General features: G+C 44.8%; 1 protein-coding gene across 10 annotated transcripts in view; it reads right to left on the bottom strand.

The window, feature by feature from the left end:
* Nucleotides 1-21,072, bottom strand: part of LOC134527248 (glucose transporter type 1) — a 562,082-nt gene that overhangs the window by 52,111 nt on the left and 488,899 nt on the right. Inside the window, exon 1 of one of the 10 annotated variants that reach the window (XR_010074135.1) lies at nt 72-14,998. The exons of the other annotated variants lie outside the window; for them this stretch is intronic. The gene's annotated coding sequence lies outside the window, so the exon portion shown is untranslated. Of the gene's footprint in view, nt 1-71; nt 14,999-21,072 lie in introns of those variants that run through there. 10 annotated transcript variants of the gene reach the window in all.

Raw genomic sequence — 21,072 nt, 5'->3', positions numbered from 1 at the left:
AACAAATGAATAGAGTGGAGTGAGGTGCTACCAGCTACGGCATCTAGTTATGTTACAAAATAAGTGATAACCTCTCCTCCAGACACTGTCCGGAAAGTTGTCGGTCACAGAGAGGGAGGGTGTAAGAAGCGGTGAGGGTGAAGCGCAGGCAAATCAGCTGAAGTAAAACACAACAATTTTATGTAAAATAACTTTTAATTAAGTAACTATCAAGAAATCATTAACATGCCTGAAATTTTTCAAATGAACATATTTAATTCTAAAAAATTAAATTAAAGTTTTACTAAAAAAAGATTTTATGCACATACAAACTGCAGCATGAAATAATTAATTTAATATCTGTCAAAGAATCAAGTCCCAACTTTCAAAGTGTTAAATTATCAGTATAATAACCTGTAATCACCTATCCCCAATAATTGGTGCTAGAAAACACTGAAGGGAATTTCAATGAACTATAAGAAAATGTGTTACTGAAGCTTTCTATTTTTTTTTTTCAAAGCTTTACAGGCAAAATATTAATTTTTAGGGTTGTGCGATTCCATGATTTTCAGTTCGATTCGATTCCGATTTGATTCTCACCACAAGAGTTGAAATTCGATTCCGATTTCGATTCTTTGGGTAACTTTATGTACATAGTCATGAGTCTGGTAGGAATAACTAAAAAAATTGCATTTATTTTGAACCATATGTATTTAACTTAAATGAATAAGAAAGACAATTCTGGAATAGTACTTATGTAAATAATAAGTTCATTTTAACACTGTTGGGGACCTGAGACCTGCCTTATGTTATAACAGGTACATAACTGGATGATAATATTTATACTATACAACACAATGCAGCATTAAAAAATAGCTAACGAATTAACACTTTTCATGTGATAACTGGGTCCCGATTAGAAATGCTTTGAACACTACATTATTTCACGATTAGGCCTACAGGTTCTTATGTAAGAAGGTTAACTGTTCTACACTTTCAGGAGACAGATTCTCTCTCCGTGCTGTTACGATATTTCCTGCCGAGGAAAACAGGCTTTCACTTGGAACAGATGTTGCAGGAATACACAATAGTGTTCTCGCAGCATCAGAAACATATCTGTGGCGAACTTGGTTTTCTTGCCACCACTGATATGGATTAGTAGTACGTTTCTGAATGGGTTCATTTAAGTACAAAAGGATGTCTTTTTCCACCATATCTATCCGAGTATTTGAACATGATGCATCCAACTTTGCAGACTGTTCTTCAAAGCAACTCCAAACACTTAAATTAGACCCTTAGGTTTCAGCTTGGCTTTCAACTCTTTGTGCTTTAGAATGGCTGCTATCAGCACAGTCTCTGGAAATTAATGTTTTTAAAATACTGTCGTCGAGCGGGCTGATCCCCTTATTGGTTGTGTAGGTTCTTGGGCTAGCTCAGTTGGGGGTGGGTTTCGGGCCGCGTGGCAGTTAAGAGGATCTAGCCTGCTAATAATGAAACTACATAGGGTTTCGTGGCACTCACTCTTTTTATTGGCCACTATTTGCACTGGCACGGGGCTATCGCAGTTCCCGCCTACGACCGTTCTTAGGTGAGGCCTGACTACACGAGAATTTCCCCTTACACGGCCGCCTATGGGAAGTAGTAGGCGCCGGCGTCGCGGCGCTAACCGATGGCGTTTGTCCCAAACCGGCAGGGCTTTGATTTCCTGTCCTATAGCGAATTCAGGCAAGCACTACCTGCGGACACAGTTTCTGAAATGTCCCATTAAAATGGCGAGGTCTCGTCCATGACACAATGGTACTATTTTATCCTAGGCAATGCATGACTATACAAGCGAATAAAGATATATATATATATATACATACATACGAGAGGAAAGGAAAAAATTATGAAACACTAATAAAAAGAAAACTAAACTATTTACAATAAGGCGACCCCTTGGCAATAGTTTACATACTAATCTCCATAGTTTCGAACTGCCTGACACGACTCGAAGACTGTTGCTGATCTATTCCCCGCGTCACTGACGTTAAGCCCGGAGGCCTCTATGCTCACCCGTTTCACTCGTCTTGGCGAGAGCTCGCGGCCGACACGTCACTCCTCCGCGGTTCTCCAGACGCGACTGCCCTCTGCTCGCGCCGACCCCCTCCCCGCGCGCGTCTCGTGCAGCATCTCACGTCCTCGTGGACGGGAACCCGCGACTTGTTCACCCCGTGCATATTAAAATACATGTTATTTACCCTTCTAATTTAAATTATACATGATGGATGATATTATAGTTTTTACAATAAAAATTATGTCCTGCTGAAAGAAAAGAAAATATACATAAAAAAAACTACGTCGGAGGGACACTGATTTAATGAAGGTGGCACCACTGGCTCCCGCACACGCCCGCGCACAGAAGAAGGCGGTGACGCGCCATAACGGCCTGTAGGAGCTAGGGTGGCCTCTGGGTCGACGTCAAATGCCCCCCCCTCCCACAAGGCCATTATGCGCGTCAACGTCTCTTAATCGCATCTGCCGTTGCACTCGTTGATCGTAGAAACGAGAGGGTAGGAAGTGTCTTGGCCTCTGGTGTGTATCGTGTGCGGGTGTCTCGCGAAGGGTGGCAGTAAACTCATGACACTGAGTCGGGATCCTGTGTTAGTGTGGTGGCTTGCCTTTGGTAGGTTATTGCACTGAAATTCCCGTAAGTAGGTGGGTACCCGCCGTATCCTCCTAGGTCGGGAGTTTTCCCCAGATTCGCTTCTGGAAATTGAGGGGCTGAGCGAACAGTTGGGGTCTAATGTCCTGCCCTTTCCCCCCATCCTCGTGGTTGGGATGGCAGACCACCCCGAAGATCCTGGTTCACCTGTCAGGACCCCCATCAGTTCTTCCTCCATCCCCTCTGTGTCCCCCCGTTCTGTATCTGAGTCTGGTTCGGTGACGGTCATAATGAACGACGAGTCCGCCAGACTCGTATTGAGGGGCCAGAGAGGGGTGTCTGGGTCTTTCCCCTCCTCGTCCTCCCCGTCCGTGTCCGGTTCCGTGATGAACTGGATCACGTTTGTGTCGGCGGTCGTTTCGTCTGGTTCCCCAAATGTCCTGGCTGGTTCCATTACGCTCTCTTCTGCCCCTCCTGTCTCCGTTCCTTTCATGGCTGCCCCTGTGTCGGCTGCCGGTCGCGTCTCTGTCACGTCTCCTTGTTCTTTCTGTCCCGCCATGTCCTCGTCCCACCTTCCGTCCATGTCACGGCTGGCTTGGTTTGCGTCGGTGACTGGTGTAGAGGCAGACCCCTCTCCCCTGTCCGTGTCCCTTGGAGCTTGTCTCTCCCCCGCGGCTAGGCGCAGTTGGTCTCTGTGAATTTTTGCGGGCCTCCCGCTTGGTGTACGTATTAAGTACGATGTGGCCCCCGCCTGTCGCAGAACGGTCCTGGGGCCCGCCCATTTCGGGGCTAGACCTGCACAAAAGTTCTTTGCCCTTGACGACAGAGGATGCTGTCGGACGTACACTTGGTCCCCGGGGTTCAGAGTAGGGGGGGGTCTAGTGGACTGTGGTGTCGTCTGCTGTAGATAGGCCTCCTGTCTCCGCCTAGCCCTCTCCTGCATTCTGGTCAGCTCGGTATTGAGACATTCGCCCCATCCGGCTTCTGTGGCTGCCGCCTCTACCCGGCATTCTCCTGGCAGCGCCAGGTTCCGCCCCATGACCAGCTCTGCCGGCGAGTAACCCGTGGCGGCACTCGTACGACGCCTCAGACAGTATAAGAGGTTCGGCAAATGGGTATCCCATTTTGAATGGTCCTCTCCCAACCGGAGACGGAGCTGAGCCTTTATCTCTTGGTTCCGTCTCTCGGTTGGGTTGGCCCTCGGGTGATACGTCGGCGTCGTGTGGTGGCTCACCCCCCACCTTCTGCAGGCCTGTTTCCAGCGGGCTCCCGTGAACTGACATCCGTTGTCCGATAGGAGCACCGCTGGGTACCCGAAGCGAGGGGCTACCTCTCCGTCGATCAGCGCTATCAACGTTCCCGACCGGACGTTGGAGACCGGATAGGCCTCGACCCATCTGGTAAACAGGTCTGTTAGTACTACAAGGAAGCGCTTGCCTTTGCTGCTGCGGGGATAGGGCCCCATGATATCTAGAGCTAGTGTGTGGAATGGGTGTTGCGGGCGGCGAGGTCGCTGTTGCTCCTCGCCGTCTGTCCTCCGGGCCTTGCGCTGCTGGCAAGTGTGGCAGCGTCGGACGTATTCCCGGACATCGTGTCCCATGCCGGGCCAGTGGAAGGAGACCCTGATTGCCTCCGCGGTTTGTTCGGCCCCGGGGTGGCCTGCTAGCTGGTGGTCATGGAAATAACCCAGTATGGCCGCGCGGGCCCCCTTCGGGGCGTGAGTTCGCCAAGCATCCCCACCTCCCGGCACCCGCGTCTGCAGGACCCCGTCCACGCAGCGCTGATCCGGTACCACCTGGTTCCCGCACGCCTCCACGGCGGCCTTCGAGACGTCGTCCCCCCGCTGAACCCGCTGCACGGCGCTAATCAGCTGGGAGAGAGTGTCCACTGCCTCGGGTTCAGTGACTGGTTCCTCCTGTGTTACCGCGTACAATGCCGCGGGCCCCATCTGGTCTCCCGTGACGGGTGCGCGCCCTGACGGAGGAAGCAGATCGTCCCACGTGCCCTCGTCCTCAAAGATGTCCTCTGGGTTAGGATGTCGTGACAATTCATCGGCAAGTTGGTTAGTCCTCCCTGGCACGTGTTCCACTGTGAATGCAAAGTTTTGGAGGGTCACAGCCCACCGGGTAAATTTACTCTTCCTCCCTTGCATCGAGTTCAACCATTTTAAACACTGATTGTCCGTCCTAAGAGTAAACTCCCACCCTTCCAGATGGTGTTGGTACCGCTTGACAGCCCACACCACTGCCAAGCACTCCTGTTCATTCACATCGTAGTTCCGGGCGGCCGGCCCGAATTTGGCACTGGAATACTCCATCACGCGTCGCTCGCCATTGGGTCCGACCTGGTACAACACGGCCCCCATACCTACTTGACTCGCGTCCGTTTGTAGGTACAGGGGTTCGCCCGGCACCAGCCGTGCGAGGGTGTGACTGTCCTTGAACAAGCGCTTGACAGTAGCCAGGGCGCGGTCGGCCTCCGCGGTCCACCTGTATTTTGTTTTGGGGGATAGCAAGTCCGTCATGGGGGCCGTCACCGCTGCGAAGTCCGGTATGAAAGACCGCAGCCAGTTCAGGAGCCCCATGAGTCTTTGCAGCTGTTTTCTCGTCTGTGGAGCCGCCTTGGACGCGATCAGGTCCAGGTGCTCCGGGAGAGGGCGGCACCCCTTCTCACTGACGACATGCCCCAGGAATCTGATCTCCGTTGCCCCGATATGGCACTTGTGCGGGGCGCAGGTCAGCCCGTGTCTGGCCAGCCGTTCGAGGACCAATGCCAGGTGATGCGCATGGTCCTCCCACGTCCGTGACCAGACGATCACGTCGTCCAGATAGGCCGTGACGAAGTCGCCCACGAACCCATCCAGGACGCGGACCATCATGGCCTGGAATGTCGAGGGGGCGTCCATCAGCCCGAACGGCATGGCTCGGAACTGAAACCTGCGTCCGTCCGGGGCCGTAAACGCGGTCTTAGGACGGTCTTCCTGCCTGACGGGGACTTGCCAATACCCGGACCTTAGATCAAGTGACGTAAATATACGGGCGTCCCCCAAGCCTGCCAACGCGTCTGCAATGTTTATCAGTGGTGGTGGGGCGGGTATGGTGACAGAGTTCACGGGTTTGAAGTTCACACAGAACCTCAAGGTCCCGTCCTTCTTCTTAGCCATGACGATTTGGCTATTGTACGGAGATTCACTAGCTTCTATTACTCCGTTCTGGAGCATTTCGGTTATCTGTTCCTGCACTACCTGACGGTCTTTGAGTCCAAACTCCCGCGGCTTTACGTATATGGGACTGTGTGGCTTTGTAGGGATGGCATGTTCCGTCACCGTTGTCCGCCGCAGCATGTCTGTGGCCGCGAACACTAACGGTTGCTGCGACAACACGCCCTCGAACAACCCTGTGTAATTTGGTGGCACGTCATGAGTGAGGTCTGCCAGCTGGATCTGTGGTGAGGGAGGAACAGGGCCCGCCCGGCCCACGCCGTACAGCGTTCGGCGCCCCTGACGGCCCACGTGCAACTTACTGTCCTTGATGTCAATGGCGGCGTCCTCCTGGACCAGCCAAGGCAGGCCCAGGATCAACTCCTCCCGCAGTCCACGCATCACCAGGGCGCTCGTCCGACTGAATAAGTCACGAACACCGATGGTTACCTGTGCGCGTCCAGACGTGGACGCGCTTGTCCCCTCCGTTGCCAGTTGCACCTCGTCCTCGTGTGGCTCCAAGTCCTCGTCCGGCACCAGGTGGGCGGAGACAAAAGAGTGGGTCGCCGCCGTGTCCACCAACGCGTGGACGGGACGGCCGTTCAGGAGCACTGGCACCCGGAGCAGCGCCGCCTGGTCCGTGCCCAGCTGTCCCAGCTGTGCTGGAGGAGCCCCCTGCTCCTCTGGTGGTGACCTGTCCCCTGCTGTTGGACTGCTACTGGCTCCCCCGTCTGCTGTGGCGTCCATGCTGCGGTTCCCGTGGTCCCTCGTGTCTCTTCCGAGCTGCCCAGTGGGGCTGTCACTTTTGGCGGGCGACGTCCCTGTGTTCCTCTCGTCCCTGTGGCTGGTGTCATGGCGGGCGTCGTTGGGCTGACTCGTTCTCGGGCTCGGTGAGGTCTTTTCTGTCATGTTGTCCGGGTTCGTATCTAGGAGGCAGTGGCCGACTCTGTCCCTGCCCCCTATTGTCCGTTTCCCGGATGGCGTCCTTCCCTTTCCATCTTCCTCCACAACTCCGCCTTGGTTGGACACTCCGCGTGCCAGTGATACTCCGGGCTGCGGCAATACTGACACCTGGGTGGACGGTTGTCACTCGTCCGCTGATTCGTACTCCGCTCCTCTGACCGTGTTCTGGTCTCCCGTGTGGGTCCCCCTGTCGTCCTCTGCCCTTGTGGTGTGGCCCCGCCCCTGTATCGGACCAATGTCATTGCGTCCTCGGGTGTCACAGTCTCTTGTGACATCACTGGTGTCATCCTAGGCTCCCGTCGTGACTCTCTTGCCCAGAGTTCCCTCCTACTTGCTGCCAAGTCCATTTCAGTCTCCCGGGCCAGCTCCACGAACTCGGATACCTCTAGGTCCACGGCCCGTCGCAGAAAAGGGCGTAGCGACGGCAACAACTGTTCGCATATTACGGGCATGACCTCGCTCACTGTTCTCTCCGGCCCCACTCGCCGGTGCAACCGCACCTTCCTATAGATAAATGATTCGGCGCTCTCCCCTGCGGCCTGTGGTACACTGTAAAGTTGTCGCTGACACTCGGCTCGTGCCAGTGGTCCGTTGAACCGCCTCTCTAGTGCTCGCTCGAATTCTCCCCACTCGGATAGATAGTCCCCCGTGTCCGTCCACCATTTCGCCGCCCGGCCCCGTAACTGGCCACACACTCTCGTCACCCAGTCCCTTCGTGGCACTCCCCTAAGCCTGTCCACACACGCGGCTACAAACGCACTCGGATCTTCGTGCGGTTCTCCCGCAAACTCCGGTAATGGGCTAGCCACCTCGACCACTCGCATCACTATACTCGGATGACCATGACCTATGGGCTCTCTAACGCCCTCGTCGCGGTGACCCGGTAAATGACTCCCCGATTGTCTGTCATTACTCTCCCCGCTACTCTTCACGTCCGCTAGTCCCCATGGGCATTCGCACGAAAGGTCCTGTCCGTGTCTCCCCCTGAACGGAAGTCCACACCCCACACACGTGTCCATCACCCTCGCCTTTGTCTCATCCGGTCCCTCCATTTTTCCGGTCGTCACCCGGCTTCACTTGGTTATCCGATCCTTCTCGGCTCGGTCGGCGAACTCGCCTCTCGGCGCGCGATAAGCCGCAGCGCGATACCGCGCGAATTCGAGCCCGGCGTGGGTCGCGCCGCCTTATCTCTCTCCCGCGTGAACCTGATCCCGGCGTGGATGCGTCTCCTTATCTCTTTCCCGCGCCGCTCCTTCCGCCTGCTTCCGCCGCTCCGCCGCGCCAGGCAGCTCCCGCGCCGTTCGCGTGACGCAACTCGCGCTACGTCGCACGCTACTCCAGTCCATATAATGTCCGTGATGTCCTTTCCGCCCACTTTGTCCGTGTTCTTGGCAACCCGCACTTTGCCAAATTACGCCCTTTGAGACAAAATTTCGAAAGTTTGAAAGTTTTTAAAAAAAATTGAAAGTTTTGAAAATTTGAAAGTTTGAGAATGCGTTGCCACCTAGTTGGGGGCCACTTGTCGTCGAGCGGGCTGATCCCCTTATTGGTTGTGTAGGTTCTTGGGCTAGCTCAGTTGGGGGTGGGTTTCGGGCCGCGTGGCAGTTAAGAGGATCTAGCCTGCTAATAATGAAACTACATAGGGTTTCGTGGCACTCACTCTTTTTATTGGCCACTATTTGCACTGGCACGGGGCTATCGCAGTTCCCGCCTACGACCGTTCTTAGGTGAGGCCTGACTACACGAGAATTTCCCCTTACACGGCCGCCTATGGGAAGTAGTAGGCGCCGGCGTCGCGGCGCTAACCGATGGCGTTTGTCCCAAACCGGCAGGGCTTTGATTTCCTGTCCTATAGCGAATTCAGGCAAGCACTACCTGCGGACACAGTTTCTGAAATGTCCCATTAAAATGGCGAGGTCTCGTCCATGACACAATGGTACTATTTTATCCTAGGCAATGCATGACTATACAAGCGAATAAAGATATATATATATATACATACATACGAGAGGAAAGGAAAAAATTATGAAACACTAATAAAAAGAAAACTAAACTATTTACAATAAGGCGACCCCTTGGCAATAGTTTACATACTAATCTCCATAGTTTCGAACTGCCTGACACGACTCGAAGACTGTTGCTGATCTATTCCCCGCGTCACTGACGTTAAGCCCGGAGGCCTCTATGCTCACCCGTTTCACTCGTCTTGGCGAGAGCTCGCGGCCGACACGTCACTCCTCCGCGGTTCTCCAGACGCGACTGCCCTCTGCTCGCGCCGACCCCCTCCCCGCGCGCGTCTCGTGCAGCATCTCACGTCCTCGTGGACGGGAACCCGCGACTTGTTCACCCCGTGCATATTAAAATACATGTTATTTACCCTTCTAATTTAAATTATACATGATGGATGATATTATAGTTTTTACAATAAAAATTATGTCCTGCTGAAAGAAAAGAAAATATACATAAAAAAAACTACGTCGGAGGGACACTGATTTAATGAAGGTGGCACCACTGGCTCCCGCACACGCCCGCGCACAGAAGAAGGCGGTGACGCGCCATAACGGCCTGTAGGAGCTAGGGTGGCCTCTGGGTCGACGTCAATACTTACACCTTTCTTTTTCTCATGATCCTTCAAAAGTACTGATTTAAATCTAGGATCAAGAAGCATTGCAGCAACATATTCATCTTTTGATTTGTAATCAGGAAATCTTGAGAATACAGCCTTCAACAAATTTCGTCCGAAAATGATGCCTTCACCTGGTTCTGCTTTGCACACAAATGTATCTAACATGTTTTTTATCCCATCAATAACTGGTATAACTAGAGAAATTGTGGGGTAGTCTTGTCTACTAAATTCTTTAGTTGCTTCATTTATTGGCTCTAAAATTCTGACTGCCCCTTCTACGAGCTTCCTTTCATTGGCAGTTAAATTGTCAACACCATCAGAAAAAGCTAATTCTGCAGCAATAGGCTCTTTTTGTTCAACAAGTCATTTCAACATAGCAAACTCACTGTTCCATTGGGTGTCTACATCCTGGATCAATTCATGTTCTGGTTTTCCCATCTGCTTTTGTAATTCATGAAGACGCTGACGAGCTTGGGAGCTACGTTTGTAGTGCCCCACTATAGCAAGACTTTTTTTGCACAGCGCCTCAATCCCAGGAGTTTCCTTTTTGGCATCATTTATGGCTAGCTGCAAAGTGTGCCCTAAACAGCTAAATGAATGCCAACTGGTTTTAGCAGCTGCAGATTTCATGTTTCTAGCAGAATCTGAAACTATGTAAATAGGTATAGTGTTTGGAATTTCCCACTTTGCATTTAGTCTAAGCAGAGTATTGGCAATTGCTTCCCCACTATGTTCTCCGGTGAAAAGAACATTCCCCAGCATGTGATGAACAGGAATGAAATCTGTGTCCACATAATGACATGTTAATGATAAATAGCTGTCATTACTGCGTGACGTCCACATATCTGTTGTAAATGCCACCGAATTGACGCCTGCTTTGAAGTCATTATTGATTTGTGTGAATTTTTTCTACCAGACCATTGTACAGCTCTGGCACTACACGCCTAGAGAATGTTGTTCGGTCTGGTACGGAGTACTTGGGTTCAACTTGCGCCATAAAGTCTTTGAAGCCTTTATCTTGAATCATACTGTATGGCTGTATATCCACAGCAATCATTTTGCCAATGGCATTGGTTATGGCAATAGCTTTTGGATAGTCTCTACCATACTTTTCTTGGCTACTAAACGAAGCTGACAGAGTGAGTTGTACTTTGTTACTTGATGTGGAAGGTGCATGAGTTAATTCTTTCTGTAGTTGTAAGTACTCTGCATATACACTCTTGTGTAATGTTAAGTGCTTCGCCATGCTAGAAGTGCTACCATGTACCTGTTTGAGTTTAGTTCCACAAGTTTTACATTTGGAATGGCTTTCTGATATTTTGTCATAAAATTTCCAAAGATGACTGCGGCCCTTAAACTTGCCACAATTTTCATCCATTACTTATTTAATTACTTCACCACTGTTTAAAGATGTCAAATGTTACCAACGGTAAAGTCATCTGCCTCACTAGAGTCACCGAGATAGTGTGATGCGTGCTGCGCACAGAAGTAAAATTTATTAATTAACCTACATTTGCACATATGACGTACGCAGCATGGCCTAGCCAGTAGGTTTATTTAAATTAAAACCAATAAGTAGGTAACATATATTTCTTCGTTTTTTTCAACAAGATCTGTTCCCCTAAAAACGGAAAAAATACGTAAATATTAATTTATTAACTTCACGAAGTTAAAACACACAACGATGATCAGCTTTAATTAAGTTTTGTAAAAGGCAAAAGCATAAACAGTGCCTACTTCGATACTGACAATGTTACGATTCAGTGTTTCGATTCCTTTGTGTCGGCACGCGCAATCTATGATAAATGGTGACATAACAGTCTACACATACGGCACCGCTAAAATATTTTCATGTCGTGAATGATGGTTATTCTCTATTCTGTTAACAGAAGACTAAGTATCACAGAATGGCGATCTTTGTAAATGTAAGGTTGAACAAGGAAATATTTTAACTGTTAACAGAAAATTGTGCGTTGATGGTTGTAAAATTCATTTTTAATAAGTGTTATCTATTATTCAAAACAATTAAACCAACAATTTTTTTTCCCGTGCAACGTGAGAAATGGTCATGAGTAATATGCCGTAAGTAGGCAGAAATAAAAATGTTTGAGCAGATTGTTAAACTATTTCATAAACAAGCAGTTTTCGAATGGTATTTATCTTTACAAGCCTAAACAGGTAGGTAGTGGTTCTGAACGTGTAAATGTATCATACACGATGTTTAAAAAAAATTTAATGTTCGGCCTAACCTATATTTCATAACATTATGAAATTTGTTTGAGTGAAAGTGTGCGGCAATTTTACGAGTTATTAATGATAATTGACGAATAAATTTATGTCCAGCAATCAGTTGAACGGTAACCATCAATTTCTTTCTTCGATTGTTTTTGACTTTTGAAAACTTGCCCGAATTTTTCGATTCCAAATTTTATTTTCGGTTCCGGGTTCAAATAGTTGAGGAATCGAATCGAAGTTGAATTTATCGGGTACCCGCACATCCCTATTATTTTTAGCTGTGAAAATTTAAACAATTTCTACAAATCATGACTTGAAAAATTATCACTTTTTTTCATTCAAAATTGTTTTAGAGGTAAATAGTTCTTTAAGAAATAGTTCAAAGCCTTTGTCTTGTTCGTTGACATTCACTGCAGAGCACAAGTAAATACGTTCAAAACCTAGATCTCTCTAGCTCACTTTATCAATGTTAAAGCCAGCTGTTTTAACATGTGATTTAGAGCTTAGACAGACACAACAGTTTCCATTAGAATGTTCATATATGAAATAGTAAACAATAATTTAAATTAACTAACTAGGCTTCGAATTTCGAAACGAATACCACAATATTCGCGAAATCAAATTTTAACATCGTGAAAATTTTTTTCCACACTTCACAGGAGTCCAAGTAAAATTGATCCAAAATACAGCAAAATAAAAAAGTAAGTAATTAATAAAGAACCATAACAAAGAGGTGTACAGTAAAGGAAAAAAAAAACCTGGCAATGCATTTTCTTAAACTAGTACCTATATTTTAAGTTTGAAAGTTGTCTTGTTGAACTGGTTACATACATAAAATAGAATATTATTAATAATATTAAATAATTATCATTATTTGATAAATATAATGCAATGTGTGAATAATGTTACAGCACAAATCTAAATTTCTCAATAAATCATCTTAGCCTCATACATGATATATTTTAATAATTTTCTTTATGAAAGTGTCTGACATGGTGTAGATCTATCTAGGTATTTTATCTATTGGTGACAAATAATTTGAAAAAAAAAATTCAGTTAAATTAAATCAAAATACAAATTATTTATTAATATTGAATATCAAATAATTCACAAATATTGAATAGTTTTTTGAGTATTCTCAGACCCCTATGTTGACCAGTCAACTCATACCAGGGGCCGCCAGTAGTAACTGCAGTTTGCATGGGAAAAAACCAGACTGTCGCGGCAGTGCAGCCAACGGGCCGTCAAACACAATGGAAGCGAAAAAGCTCAACTGCAAGGTGTCGCAACAGAAGGGAATCAGATGTGCATGCAAGCATACCAACAAGATGTGAGTGTTTGCACTGAGATGGCACTCTTACACTGTACAGTACACTGCAAAAAAGAGAAGAACATAGCTGAGCTGTACGCTCCACACACACACACACCCACACTAGAGTGTACCTCCTACGCGTGCTGAGTGCACATGTCACGAGTGCTGCATCAACCGTCCTCGAGTGTGATGAGCACGCGTGCACACTTTCTGCGCAGTCATATGTCGCACCATCTCACACTGGCATGCCACAGTCCATGGGGGTCTTCCAGCAATCAACCATCCTGAGTGGTTTAATTAGTATGTCTACCTTTAGTGCATGTTTGAAGTGTGCAAGTGTAGAAGTACGTACTACTAAAAACTATGCATTGTGGCATAGCAAGCCACTGCCCTTTCTAGTGTACCCAAGAGGTTAAGTTTTTCAGTAATGCAATATGTCAGCTGATCATTTTATTTCAATGTCATGGTGACCTAATACTGTATTTGTATTTTATTGTTTCAAATTTTTTAAAAATATTTTATTATTTTAATTTTAAAACAGCCTTTTAACTAAATTATTTATGATTTTCATAAAGTTCCCTGTTTAATTGATTCACAGTACTTTGATTTTAATCCAAACGTTATTTTGAAAAAATGTATTTTTTTTTGTGTAACATCTTAGCTCTCGAAAAGTGCAACAAGAAGTAGGGAGAAACGAGCGCCATTTAATTTTTTGGTGCGGCCTACAGTTGGTGCTTGTGCTGCAGCGTGCCTAAACATTTCCATGGCATAAGAAAAGAGAGAGAGAAAGAAGACACAGCTGTTTACTGTTCGTTCTGCTAACAGTCCTAGTCTTTAACAACACGATGCATTACATCTCTACAAGTATGGTACACACTTCAAGTATTGGTGTACCTAGAATCTTAATATGGTTGTAATAAAATTTTCAAAATCTTGTTATCTGGCTGAAGTCACAGCATGGAAAATGTTAATCTTATTAAAATAGTTTTTATTTCATAGGCTAAAAAGATAGATCCCACTACTAAATTTTCAGTTGATTATTTTGTATTTTTTTTCATGGTTATAACTGCATATGTTTTTTTTATATGTCAAAAGTTTTATTGTTTGGTAATTTTGCCATTGTATTTCTTCGCTAACATGTTAACGTAACCAACCACAACCTACGACTAAAACACGGTGCGCTATCCCAGTGCAGTCAGCAGTCTGTACTAGCTGAGCTGCATTGAGGACAGACATGACACTTCAGACTTCTTTATGTTCACATACTCAGCCATGTGCAAAAGCAGGACTCTCTGTGAAATCTGTCACGAGATCAGTGTAAGCGGTAAGTGTGGACATGTAACTGAACTGTCATTAAAGTGTTCAACCTGGAATTGTAACAATGTCGCCTACTTTCTTTGTATACTGTGATGAGGTGTGAAGACTGCAGTGAAGGCTCGCTATGTGCCCACTGTCGCCTCCCTAATGCCTGATAACGAGGTAGGTACTGGTGTCAGTGTAGGCGTTTAGTAGTTTCTCGTAGCCAGCACATGGGTGCTATCTCGCCGAGTCCCCACCCCATAAATGTATGGAGTTGACACCTAACGTTCTTTATGAATGCAAGTGTGCACAAACTATCTAGCTTAGACCTTGAATTAAAGGAAAAACACATCAAGAGACACACGTGTCATCTACTGAATTTTTTTCTCAATAACAAAAAAAATTCGGAGGATGGGGATTAAGGAAATATCTCCTTTATGATTTAAGTTACATCCTATTTAGGTATGTTTTCATAAACCCTGTAAGTATTTAATTTTGCTTTAGTGGGTTTGTCATCCAATTGATAACAATACTAGCCATAAGCAAATGAAGCTATGTAATATTTTACACAAAAGTTTTAATATGCTGCCTGCAGCTATGAAAAAGTACGTATTATTTTCAATGGAGGTCTTAATTTACCAACTGCTTTAACTCTTGGTATGAAAAAATCATACCCAAAATAACAGCTTGGAGAGAGAGCTTATACAATTAAAACATATAGGTATATAGTGAATTTACCAATGCAAATATATATATATATATATATATATATATATATATATATATATATATATATATATATATATATATATATATATATATATATATATATATTATAGGCTGTATTGTAGGAGTTTCCACTCTTATTGCAGTAAATATTTTTCCTAACCCTTGCATGTAAAGGTAAAGGTGTTTGTAGGACATTATTTATATAACTGGCAGAAGTAGTAGCACAAAAAGCTCACAATATACCAAATCAACACAGACAGCATTTTACACTGGCAATATACATAGCAGCAGCAAAGAACACAACCCTTCCTTCAGTATCTTAGGCAAAAATATATACAAACTCACCTGCCACATCAAGAAACTCTGCAGTTAAGAAAAAATTCTTAAGGGCTTATTTCACAGAAAAAGTTTCTTGAATCCAACTCTTCATATGTTTACATAATAACCAAGAAATTCATGATTGAAATGTTTATATATATATTATATATGAACTGTAGTAACGGGTGAACTGACTAGTGTAGTGTGGTAACGAAGGAACGGATTGGAACAGTGGAACAATGGATACTGTAAGCGTGGGAACGTACATGTGTTTGTAATAGTATTGTGAAATAAAGAGATACAACATAAACTTAATACATTATTTCAGTATCCACTTATAAGGACTATTGGTAGCATTAGAAAGAGTTTTATGTAATTATAAGCAAGTAAATAGATTGATATAGTCTACCTCACACAAAATACCCACGTATGTAAATAAAGATATCCAAATCAGCATAAAAAAAATTCTAATGTAAAAATATTCTGCAAATATGTCACAAAAAAATTGTTATTTTATTTACTTTGTTTCTGTGGTGATATTGGTTTTAACCTCTTAGCAACCTCTTAGCATGAACATTGTTTAACCTTCAATATTACCTCTTATTCAAATCTATGTATTAATTCATGTAAATATCTAAGTCATGTTTTGTGCTTAATAAAGCCTTAGTTTCTGAAGATAAGGTTTATTATGTCAATTTATTAAGCACATTCTATCAAGAAACATTTAATACAAACAATGGACAAGTATTTCAAGCCCGAGAGATTTGAAGCAGATCACACAACTGGGAAAAGCTCCTCACAATGGAATCACTGGAAGAAAACATTCGAAGTCTTCACAGCATCAATCAAGGCTTCTGAAGCTGATAAGCTGTTACTACTCTACAATCACGTGAGTCACAGTATATACAAACTTATTAGCGAATGTACTTCTTATGCGTCTGCAATTGAAAAGCTAGATTCACTCTTTATTAAACCTAAGAATGAAATATTTTCAAGGCATAAACTAATGAGCCGACACCAGCAACCTGATGAAAGTGTAAATCAATTCTTACAATCTTTGCGTCTCCTTAGCTCTGACTGCGAGTTCAAAGATGTTAAAGCAGCGGCTTATGGGACAATTACATTAGAGATGCATTTATAAAAGGTCTCTCATCGAACAGTATCCGACAACGTTTGTTAGAAAACGCAATTCTTAGCCTGGATGAAGCATTTGCAAAAGCACGATCATTAGAATCAGCTCATATAATTTCTGAATCCTAAATTCCTAGCCAGACACCTTTAGCCTCAACTGAGCCGGTTCAGCAACCAAATTCTCCTGTAACCGCAGCCAGCAGTAGTCAGAAATGTTTCTTCTGTGGGTTCCCTCGTCATCCTCGTTCTTCCTGTCCAGTGCGAGAAGCTACGTGCAAACTCTGTGGTAAGAAAGGCCATTATGCAAAAGTCTGTAGGTCAATTAAGCCCAAAGATCGTACTGCCGCCTTACCTGACTCTCCTCAAGACACAGATGACTTCTCAACTGTTGCTTGCCTTCCTGCTAAGTCTCTGGTTTTACCTACTAACCAATATAATCGTAATCGTAAGACCAAACCAACATCTTCCAAAACATCAGCTGCTTCTCCAACTAGCCTTTCCAAAACCATTGTCAAACTGAAAGTAAATGGTTTTCCAGCTGAAGGGCTAATAGACACGGGGAGTTCGGAGAGTTACATAAATGATGGTTTTGTCTCCAAACATAAATTAAAACAATATCCTACGTCATCTGAAGTAGCTATGGCATCGTCCTCTTTGGCCATGCCTATAAAAGCTTATTGTTCCGTAGATTTACAAATCTCGGACAATATATACAGAAAAACAAAGCTTAACGTTCTAAACAACTGTTGCGCAGATGTTATATTAGGGCACAATATCTTTAAGCAGCATTCCACTCTGTCGATAGTTTTTGGTGGTAATAAACCTGAACTGCAAATCAGTAGCTTAGCATGTGCCAAAGTCGGTCCGGCCACCCTCTTCGAACACTTAACACCAAATTGTAGACCTATCGCGATCAAGTCCAGACGACACTCAAACGAAGACGAAAAATACATTCAATCCCACATAGAAAAACTTCTCTCTGACTGTGTCATTGAAGAAAGCAACTCACCCTGGAGGGCGCAGGTACTAGTCGTGAGTGGAACACATCGAAAACGTATGGTCGTCGACTATTCTCAGACTATAAACTGATACACGATGTTAGACGCTTACGCAATCCCTTCCATAGAGAAAATAGTTTCCGATGTAGCTAAATATAATATCCACAGCACAATAGATCTCAAGAGCGCATATTATCAAATACCAATAAGGGTTGAAGACAGGCCGTACACCGCCTTCGAGGCAGCAGGAAAACTCTGGCAATTCAAACGTATACCAATGGGCATCACCAATGGAGTGTCTGCGTTCCAGAGGAAGATGGACGAGATCAAGACCAAAGAAAGACCACAAGGAGTTGACATCTACTTGGACGATGTGATGGTGAGCGGAAAAGACCAATCTGAACACGACTCCAATCTACGAAAATTTTTAGACTTCTGCAAGAAATATAATTTAACTATTAATCAAGAAAAATCCCATTTCAATTAGAAGTCTCTTAAGCTCCTCGGTTATCTCATCGAAAACAACATACTCAAACCAGATCCCGACAGACTTAAGCCACTGATTGATTTCCCTATCCCTAGAAACAAAGCATCCTTGCAACGAGCACTAGGGATGTTCGCTTATTATTCTAAATGGATTCCAAAATTTTCAGATAAAATACGTTGATTAGTGAACTGTAAAGTATTTCCTATGGCCCCTGAACTAATCCAAGACTTCATTATCCTTCATCGTTAACGTAGAGGAAGACATCCCATTCTGCGTCGAAACAGATGCCTCTGACGTCGCCATCGCCACCACTCTGACTCAAAACAAGAGACCAGTAGTCTTCTTCTCGAGAACCCTCACTAAGAGCGAACAACACCATTCAGCTGTCGAGAAGGAAGCTTATGCAATCATTGAAGCCCTTCGGAAGTGGAGGCATTACTTGATAGGAAGAAAGTTTCAACTTATAACCGACCAGAAGTCTATTTCTTACATGTTTAACATTCGGCATCCTGGTAAAATCAAAAACAAAAAATTTACAAGATGGCGGTTATAACTTGCTCCTTACAACTATGACATCATCTACAGACCGGGGAAGGAGAACGTGGCGGCTGACGCTCTCTCTAGGACTTGCGGCTCGCTCCATACCTTCGACAGACTTGTCCACTACCACAAGGCTTTGTGTCACCCAGGGATCACCCGGATGGCTCACTGGGTGAAGAATCAGAACCTTCCCTACTCCATCGACGAGATACGCCGAGTCACGTCTTCCTGCAGAACATGCTCCGAAATCAAACCTTGCTTTCACAACAAGCGGAGCACCCTCATCAAGGCCACCGCACCCTTCGAACGGCTCAGCGTTGATTTTAAGGGACCATTACCATCCAACACTCCTCGGAAATATCTGTTAACGGTAGTCGACGAGTACTCCAGGTTCCCTTTTGCCATCCCTTGCAACGACCTATCCTCCACAACCGTCATTCAAGCACTAAATCAGATCTTTACACTCTTCGGATATCCTTCATACATTCACACAGACAGAGGCACATCCTTTATATCCAGAGAACTTCAATCATTCCTACATTCCAATGGAGTTGCTACTAGTCGTACTACACCATACAATCCGTGTGGAAATGGCCAAGTAGAACGTTACAATGGGATAATATGGAGATCTGTATTGCTGGCGCTGAAAACGAAGGGACTCGTGATAATGCAGTGGGAGAAGGTGTTACCTGAAGCGTTGCACTCCATCCGCACACTGCTCTGTACTGCTACTAACGCTACACCCCACGAACGTATGTTCTATCATAAGAGAAGGGCCAGTTCTGGAGTTACTCTTCCTTCGTGGCTTACTACACCAGGGAAAATTCTAATGAAGAATCACGTCCGTCAGAGTAAATATGACCCCCTGGTGCAAGAAGTAACTCTGCTTGAGGCGAACCCTGACTATGCTCTGGTTCAACTTCCAGATGGTAAGGAGACAACAGTCAACCTCAGGCATCTTGCTCCTGCAGGGGATATTGTCAACAATGAACCTAACTTAGAAGACGTAAATTTTCCAAACCTCGCTGATGATCCTAATCAACACACTGAAGCATCTGAAGACACCCAGCTGAACCTCACTCCAGAAGATTCACCTGAGAAGAACATGAATGATCAAGACCTACCTCAAGTGAACCCAATTCCGACTCCACCCAGATCTCCTCCCAGACCTCAACCTCCACTCCGGAGATCTTCCCGCACCACTAGACCTTCTGAATATCTCAAGGACTATGTCCTTAAATGAAGAGGGGGCGAATGTGATGATATTGGTTTTAACCTCTTAGCAACCTCTTTGCATGAACATTGTTTAACCTTCAATATAACCTCTTATTCAAATCTATGTATTAATTCATGTAAATATCTAAGTCATGTTTTGTGCTTAATAAAGCCTTAGTTTCTGAAGATAAGGTTTATTATGTCAGTTTCCATCTGTGGCAGCCGCATTATTTTAATAGCAGTATACTATATATTTACTTTAACCAAAACTAACCTTTATTGACTGAACATAATTTTTCAACCAAATTTTATTCTATCATTCCCCTAACTTCTTGCAAATAAATGTTACGTGAACAAGATGAGAATAATTCAAACATTTAAAAACACAATTCAGGGGCAAAACCAGTTGTTAAACAAAAAAATATTAAATAAATAGCAGAAAAAAACTGTGGTGGGAACGTGCGACCAAGCTGGGTACGTCATCATTGATACCATCTCGTTTCCATGTCATGCTAAGAATTTTTTATGGTTACATGCCTATTTTTGTTACATAAATATTTGGGAAACTATTTATTCTGTAAATACTTGTCGAACTCTTGAGCATTTAATAAATTCAAGAATTGGATTGAAGAAAATTCTGCATGGCATTTGACAGTGGCAGATTTAGAGGGGTGAATGGGAGAATGGGGGCACGGGATCACGTTCCTTCCCCCCCTCCTCCCTGAAGTAGGGTAAAATATGCACTCGAAAATAAGACTTCTGAAGTAATAAACAGGTACCTATTAAACTAGGTCCACACTACGGTGGCAGCACTAATGGTTGAAGGAAAGGGTAAATGCACATTGAGCAGCTGCTCTTAGAGAAAGATGGCTTACCACTTAGATAATGAAGCACAAGGCAAATAAAAAGGAAAACCTCCACACCTTCAACCAGTGTGTATGTTGCAATTTTTTAGGCTGTGTTTGTATATCCTGCCTTATCTACAACTGAACTGCATTCATGGTTACTGAACTCTGAGACCACCTAACTTCAGTCATAAAACACACACAAACACACACACACACACTTGGGTCAGCTCACAAACAGCTCAAACTTAGCTCATACACACACACACACCAATCTTTGTTACAAAAATCTGTTTCCATAAATTATAACACTAAAACTAACTGCCATGGTTTAAAGCAAGGGCTTATCCTAAGGGAGAAAGAGAGTTGGGGGGAGGGTGGAAATAAAATAAAACAAGGGGCAAGGAGCTGTTAGAAAAAAAGAGTCCTCAAACACCATTTATCAAAAAAAAATATTTTAAACAAATTATGTTCTTTTTTTTTTGTATGAAACCATGGAAAAGGTTGAATTCCATATTTTCCGCCCTTCCCTTCTCCTGTTTTTAGCTGGAT

The sequence above is a fragment of the Bacillus rossius genome, chromosome 1, assembly GCF_032445375.1.
Source record: "Bacillus rossius redtenbacheri isolate Brsri chromosome 1, Brsri_v3, whole genome shotgun sequence".
Lineage (NCBI taxonomy): Eukaryota > Metazoa > Arthropoda > Insecta > Phasmatodea > Bacillidae > Bacillus > Bacillus rossius.
The sequence above is the reverse complement of the archived record's forward strand: the minus strand, read 5'-3'. Positions and strand labels throughout refer to the sequence as shown.